Here is an 8,599-nt window from a genome sequence, read left to right as displayed (position 1 = left end):
ATTGTTATCTTTTGTAGCAGTCACTTCTCTGTGTTGCAAAATTATTATACTTACCACTGAGGGGGATCATTTTTATGAATGTACAGCATAATGAGAAATATATAACATATAACTATATACTAGCTGAAGAGCCCCGCGTTGCCTGCGCATAGTAACCAACTGTGGTTAGTTATAACAAATTATAATGATTATATTGCACATAAAAACCATGCATCTAATCCTATCCTGTGTGATACTGACTGCTGAGCCGTGCGTGTATCTAATCCTATTCTGTGATACTGATTGCTGAGCCGTGTATCTAATCCTATTCTGTGTGATACTGACTGCTGAGCCGTGTATCTAATCCTATTCTGTGATACTGACTGCTGAGCCGTGTATCTAATCCTATTCTGTGTGATACTGTCTGCTGAGCCGTGTATCTAATCCTATCCTGTGTGATACTGTCTGCTGAGCCGTGTAACTATTCCTATCCTGTGTGATACTGACTGCTGAGCTGTGTATCTAATCCTATCCTATGTGATACTGACTGCTGAGCTGTGTATCTAATCCTCCCCTGTGTGATACTGACTGCTGAGCTGTGTATCTAATCCTAACCTGTGTGATACTGACAGCTGAGCCGTGTATCTAATCCTCCCCTGTGTGATACTGACTGCTGAGCTGTGTATCTAATCCTATCCTGTGTGATACTGACAGCTGAGCCGTGTATCTAATCCTATCCTCTGTGATACTGGGCTCCCCCTGCAGTCTGTGTCAGAGGGTGGTCTGTGTTGGCACGGTAATAAATTGTGTTATTTCCAACTTTACAGAAGGACGATAACACCATAGAAATGATAAGAATAATAGGCCTCAGTTACCACAACTGTCTATAGCAACCAATCACAGCTCATTTTTCATCTTTTAAACAGCTCTGGGACAGGGTGGCGAGTTTTGAGTGGCGACTTTTGTGTTTCGACTTTTATGTGGCGAGGTTGGTGTATGTGTGGTGAAATATGTGCTGTGGTATATGTGTTGAAGCACGTGGTAGTGTGTGGCGCATTTTGTGTGTGTGTTCATATCCCCATGTGTGGTGAGTATCGCATGTCAGAGCCTCACCTTAGCAACTGTATGGTATATACTCTTTGGCGCCATTGCTCTCATTCTTTCAGTCCCCCTTGTTCACATCTGGCAGCTGTCAATTTGCCTCCAACACTCTTCCTTTCACTTTTTCCCCATTATGTAGATAGGGGCAAAATTGTTTGGTGAATTGGAACGCGCGGGGTTAAAATTTTGCCTCACAACATAGCCAATGACGCTCTCGGGGTCCAAACGTGTGACTGTGCCAAATTTTGTGGCTGTAGCTGCGACGGTGCGGATGCCAATCCCGGACATACACACACACTTATATACACACCCACATTGAGCTTTATATATTAGATTAGTAGCCAAAAATTCTTACCCATTTTCAAGCAGGAAATAAATCGCTTTAAATGAAAGGTTTGAAACATTTAATCCCTTAACGACCAGGGGTATTTCAGTTTGTGAATTTCTGTTTTTCGCTCCCCTTCCTCCCATAACTTTTTTATTTTTCGGTCAATATGGCCATGTGAGGGCTTATTTTTTGCGGGATGAATTGTACTTTTGAACAACATCATTGGTTTTAACATATCGTGTACTGGAAAACAGGAAAAAAATCCAAGTGCTGTGAAATTGCAAGCAAAGTGCAATCTCACAGTATTATTTTTTTTTTTTTACCATGTTCACTTTTTTTACTTTTTGTATGCTTCAATAGTCTTCTTTGTAGACTAGGAGCTGCAGCACTTTGATCACTTCTGCTACACACAGACAATGATCAGATCGCCTGTGTGTAGCAGAAATGGTCACTTGCTATGAGCGCCGACCCATACTGACCCATAGGTGACCAGCGATCATGTGACCAGGTTTGGCAACGCGCTTCTGATAAGCGTGAATGAAATGCCGCTGTCAAAGACTGACAGTGCAATTTAACTAGCTAACAGCTGAGGGTGGATTGCGATTCCACCCACGGCTGTTGCAGGCATATGTCAGCTGTATAGATCAGCTGTCATGTGTCCGGAAAGGTACAGGTTCAGCGCCGTGCCACACCCAACAGGGGGAGTCTGACATGGGTGTACTATTGCACCCAACGTCGGAAAGAGGGTAAAGGGATTGTCCACTACTAGGACAACCCCTTATCACCTCTTGTGCCGGTGCCATTCCTGTGGTGTCGGCACTCAAGTTCCTGAGGCTCATGTGAGGTCGTTATGTCATGTGAGTCCGGCGCCCAATCAGTGCTGGCATCTCTGTCCCCGCCTTCAGACATATAAGTAATTAACAAGAAGTGTGAGCTGCTCACCCCTGTTAATTACTTATACGTCTGAAGGCGGGGACCGAGATGCCAGCGCTGATTGGTCACCAGGCTCATGTGACACCACTGGAACATTGCTGGCACTGGAGGCGAGTATAAGCTTTTTTATTTTAGTGGGCCAAACATAGAGAATGAGAAGGGATTGTCTAAGTAGTGAAAAACTAATTTAATGGATTTGGCAAATGGAATCTGTCAGCAGGTTTATGCAATGTAATCTGACAGCAGCATGAGGTTGTGGCATAGACCCTGATTCCAGTGATGCATCACTTAATTTACTTGATGCAGCAGTTATGATAGAATCACTGTTTTCTGTGCTGCAGATCTAGCAGAGCTTGGAATGCTTAGCTCTATAATATCTCGTTCACACAATAACATTCTGTGTACACTGTATAGTGACAAAAAGCTGCTAATCACTGGCAGGGAGTAATTGGATCAGGATGCATGAGAAACCTTGTCCTGTAGTGATAATGGAAATACACTACCTATTACACTTGGATTTCACTGATACCTTGCACAATTGTGTGCTCATCAATTACTTTTTGCACCTTATATTATTATTATTATCACTTATTCTAATTGTTTTACTTTTTTACATTTTACCTGAGGCGTCCTATAGGGAATTTTTATTACCGTTTTCGGCTTCTATATACATATATACTTTTTTTATATGAATGCTTTTTATATATGGCTTTAATTTTTGTCCTGTATCCGCATACATTGTTTTTATTTTTTTGAGTTTTATTGTTTTCTGTCAATATGCATCTTTGAATATCTAAATAAATATTGATTATTACCTAATTTCCCTGATTGGAATTCGTCTCCTCATTGTTTTGGCTTTTGGGTTCTGCTTCATACACTAAGTGGTTTCCACTTTTCTTTATCCACTATGCACCAGGTGGACCAGACTATTATAATATAATTTTATGAATAATTTTAATGAATATTCTATGATATATAGACATTGTTTCCATATATATGTTTATATATATATATTTATTTAGTGCTCTCTGGTGTTGGTGTGATTTTCACTTCGTATATACTTGAGTATAAGCTGACCTGAGTATAAGCTGAGGCACCTAATTTTGCCACGAAAAACTGTGAAAACGTATTGACTCGAGTATAAGCCGGATATGCATTGTCCCATCATCCCTATCCTGGTATGTATTGTTCCCTCATCCCTATCCTGGTATGCATGGCTCCCCATCCCTGTCCTTGTATGCATGGCTCCCCGTCCCTGTATGCATGGCTCCTTATCCCTGTCCTTGTATGCATGGCTCCTTATCCCCGTCCTTGTCTGCATGGCTCCCCGTCCCTGTATGCATGGCTCCTTATCCCCGTCCTTGTATGCATGGCTCCTTATCCCCGTCCTTGTCTGCATGGCTCCTTATCCCCGTCCTTGTCTGCATGGCTCCTTATCCCTTATCCTTGTATGCATGGCTCCCCATCCCTGTCCTTGTATGCATGGCTACCCATCCCTGTCCTTGTATTCATGGCTCCCCATAACTGTCCTTGTATGCATGGCTCCTATAAAAAACCCCACATCCTACTTGCCTTCCCTGTGCGCCCTCGCTGCATCTCGTTCCGTGCCAGAAGCTCTTCCGGGCCGAGCGATCATGTGTCCCGGCTCATTAAGGTAATGAATTCATTCCACGCCTATGGGAGTGGAGAGATGAATATTCATTACTTTAATGAGTGAGGGACATGTGAGGGGGGCTTTTTCAGCACAAAAATATGCTGAAAAACAGGCTTATACACGAGTATATACAGTATATCACCTGATGAAACTGTATATAAAAACGGGCGTTGAGGCACTTTAGCTTTAGCACTTTGGTCTGTAAAGATGAGAAAGTTCTGGCTGCTATAATTATGAATGAATGAACATAAATAAATCTTCAGGTCCCAACTAGAGATGAGCATGATGCACAGATGATGTTGCACGAACCCTAGCTAATGAAAAGTCGGTAGGTAAGGCTGGTTTGTTTCCCATTAGCGTATCTGTGCGCAGCATATGATCCACATAGATCCGCATGCGTCCCGCATACAAATATTTAACATTGTGTACTCAGGGACATGCGTTTGCATCAGTTTGTATGAGGATGCGTATGCATGCGTCATTTAATGGTGTGCAGCGAACGCAACATGTTCCATTTTTTTAGGTGTCAATTATGCGCAGTAAGGTGCATGCGGATGAGTGCATCAAACCAACGCATTACTGTCTATGGGAACGCATTGGTACGCAAGGACATGCGTACACATGCGTTTGATACGCATGCATACTTCAGAATGAGCAGGTCCAGGAAGTGTTAAATTAAACATTGTTTTTATTTTTGTTAATAAAAATTCTTTTTTTTCACAATCCCTGTCTCCCTGTGTTTTCTTTATGTCTTTATTTAAACATGTGTTTATTGTTGAGTGAAGTATTAACGAGTGCTAGGCTATGTGCCCACGTTGCAGAAATGTTGCGGAAATGTCCGCAGCATTTCCGCAACTCCCTGCCACAGGTAAAATGCATGCGAGATTCGCATGCGTTTTCCCGAAAAACACAAGCGTTTAGCAAGCATTTTTAGCTTGTGCTTTCCAAGCGATTTGAAGCATCGCTTGGAAAGGTAATTAACAGGTTGATCACACTTGTCAAGCATAGTGCTTGACAAGTGTGACCAACTTTTTACTATTGATGCTGCCTATGCAGCATCAGTAGTAAAAGATAGGATGTTAAAAATAAATAAAATAAAAAATAGGGATATACTCACCTTTTGTCGCCCCCCCGACCCTCAATGACGCTGCCGTTCCCAGGGATGCATTGCAAGAATCACCTCAGATGACGTAGCGGTCACGCGACCATGACGTCATCTGGGGTGATTTGCGCAATGCATCCCTGGGAACGGAAGAAGCTGGCAGCATGGCTGAGAGGCGGGAGGATTCCGGGGGCCATCAGAAGGTGAGTATATCCTGATTTTTTATTTTAATTCCATTTTTAACAGGATTATGGTACCAAGGGCATGGAGGAGAGTCTCCTCTCCTCCAGACCCTGGGTACCATCAGCACATGAAGCGCTCACTTTACGCATGGTGGGCATAGCCACATGCATAAAGTGAGCATTTCAATGCAATCCTATGGCTGCAGAATCGCCGCGATTCCGCAAAATTAATGGACATGCTGCAGATTTTACCGCGATCCGATTCCCAGGGGTAAAATCTGCAGCATTGGCACAGCAACCGCGGAATCCCATAGGATTGCATGGGATGAGTTCTGTTAGCATTTTTTAAGTGTTTCCGCTACGGGAAAAAGCGGCAAAAACACTTAAAAAATGCAACGTGCGCACACGGCCTTAGGCTGCGTTCACACGTTGCGTTTTTTTCTCATTTTCACGGCAGTTTTTAATGCGCGTTTTTGCCACAAAAATGCAAAAAAAGCATCCCATGCAAGGCAGCATGCTTATTAATTTTGCAGAATCGTGGCGATTCCGCCCACATAGGAATGCATTGTTCTGCTTAATTTCCGCATGTGGTTGTGCCCACCATGCGAAAAGTAAGCAGAACATTTGCGGATGGTACCCACGGTCTGGAGGAGATGAGACTGTCCTCCAGGCTGTGGGTACCTTATCCCTGTAAAAAATAGAATAAAAAATAAAAAATCGGGTTATATTCACCTTCCGGTGTCTCGCGCAGCCTTGCCGATTCTCCGCCAGCTCCCGTTCCCAGTAATGCCTTGCGGCTGTCATGATCTCAGTGCGGGTTTGACTCGCACACTTGGGGTTAATGTCTGGAACCAGTGCTGATGACTGGCATTTCTGGGGTTAAAGGTTGTGATCCCGGTGCAGGCTTACCTGCACACCTGGGGCTATGATTGTGGCCTCTCCCTGGTTCTGGGGGAGGCTTCTTATAGCCTCAGGACGCTCCCATCCCTGTCAGTTATACTTTCGCCCTTGGCATTGTGTGGTGACCCCTGAGTGTGTTAGTGCTGTGTTCTGGTTACTTGATTCTCTGTGTATGACTCGGTCTGTTCCCTGGATATCGCTTTGGATTCTGCCTGGTACCTTATATGTCTGTTTGGTTTTGATCTCTGCTTGGCCCTGATTATCCGCTCTGTCTCCTCCCTGGTACTGTACTGTGATCCTGTGTATGACCTTTGGCTTTGTCTGACCTCCCGTCTGTTTATCCCTCCTGTACCTCGCTGGTCTGTACTGTACATGACTTCTGCTTTGCCTGACTCTGAGTTCTCTGGCTTCTCTGATGCTAAGCCCCGCCCCCTTGCAGTCACATGACCATAGGCCCTGTGCAAGCTTGCTCATTTTCAGTGTCCGCAGGTCCCGTGCCTCTTTACTTTCAAGCGCTGACTGGACCCTGACACTATTAGTTGAAGCACGCCTGGTCACCTCTGCTGCCCTGCTCCCCAGGTAACTCTTAGCACTGCTTCTGTACTCAGGACACACGCACTGGCTCTATGAGCAAGTGTAGTGCTGTGTCTCTGACAGCGGCAAGGACTTGTGATGACGTAGCAGTTTCGCAAGACCGCTACAGTAGAATCATAGAATCGTAGAGTTGGAAGGGACCAACCCACTGCTCAAAGCAGGATTCGCTAAATCATCCCAGTCAGATGTCTGTCCAGCCTCTGTTTGAAGACTTCCATTGAAGGAGAACTCACCACTTCTCATGGCAGCTTGTTCCACTCATTGATCACTCTAACTGTCAAAAAGTTTTTTCTAATATCTAATCTGTGTCTCCTCCCATTCAATTTCATCCCATTGCTTCTAGTCTTTCCTTGTGCAAATGAGAATAAAGTTGATCCTTCTACAATGTGACAGCCCTTTAGATATTTGTAGACAGCTATTAAGTCTCCTCTCAGTCTTCTCTTTTGCAAACTAAACAATCCCAAATCCTGCAACCATTCCTCATAAGACAGGGTTTGCAGACCGGTCACCATTCTGGTTGCTCTTTCCTGAACTTGCTCCAGTTTGTATCGCGAGACCGCTACGTCATCAAAGGTCTCGCAAGGCATTACTGGGAACGGGAGCATCGCGATGATCGGGAATGCTGCGCGGGATGTCGGAAGGTAAGAAAAACACGATTTTTTATTTTTTATTAGTTTTAACATCAGATCTTTTTACTACTGATGCTGCATAGGCAGCCTCAATGTTAAAAAGTTGGTCACACTCGTCAAACACTATGTTTGATGAGTGTGACCAACCTGTCAATCAGTTCTCCAAGCGATGCTACAGATCGCTTGGAAAACGCTAGCATTCTGCAAGCTAATTACGCTTGCAAATCGCTAGTTTTTCTGCGAGAAAATCGCGGGAATTTAAAATGCGGTTTTCCCGCAGAATGGAATTCCGGAAATCACGCGGTAACTTCCGCGGGAATTCTGTAACGTGTGCACATAGCCTTGCAGTCAAGGTGTTTAGTATTAAAGTTACAGTGAAGGTATAGTTAGCAAACATTACAGGTACATTTTACTTATTAGCGGCTTAAACCATTTTGACTTGCCATGCCACACGTCCAATATCCGAAACAAAGTAGGCAGCAGATTTATCTCTCATTTGGGCAACTTCCACTGTAGTCCTCAGATGGTGATCTTGGTAATCCTGCAATGTGGTAGTAACAGGTTCCTCAAGTTCCAAGTGGTGTCACTCTTTCACCCGGATGTAATTGTGCAGAACAGCACACGCTTTCACAACCTCATCAATTGTCTCAATTTTTAGCTTGATGGCTGTTCCCAAAATGAGCCATTTGGATACCAGCAATCCAAAGGCACACTCCACAGCTCTTCGTGCCCTTGTCAGTCGGTAGTTGTAAGTCCTTTTGGTGTGATTCAAGTCCCGACTTGAGTACGGTTTTATGAGGTTTGCACACATTTGAAACGCCTCATCCCCAACCGCAACAAATGGCATTGGCGGTCCTTCAGTGTTCGGAAGAGGTCGTGGCTGTGGAAAATTTAAATTATTCCCATACAAACATTGGCTATATCAGAGTTTTTGAAAGTCTGTGAGTCATTTCGTCCAAATGAGCCAACGTCCACGGAGACAAATCGACAGTCAGCAACTGCCATTAGAACAATCGAAAAGTATTTTTTGTAGTTGAAATACTTTGATCCACTTCCAGCAGGCTTCATAATCCAAAGGTGTTTGTCGTCCACAGCCCCCAAACAGTTTGGAAAATTACAAATGTCCTGGAATTTTGCAGCATTTTCCAGCCAGAGTTCAGTTGTGGGTTGGGGGAGGAATTCTTCATGCAGAATGAC

The sequence above is a fragment of the Dendrobates tinctorius genome, unplaced genomic scaffold (assembly GCF_039654945.1).
Source record: "Dendrobates tinctorius isolate UK_male_01 unplaced genomic scaffold, ASM3965494v1 ptg000083l, whole genome shotgun sequence".
In the NCBI taxonomy this organism is placed as follows: Eukaryota; Metazoa; Chordata; class Amphibia; order Anura; family Dendrobatidae; genus Dendrobates; species Dendrobates tinctorius.
Note: the sequence above shows the minus strand (reverse complement) of the source record.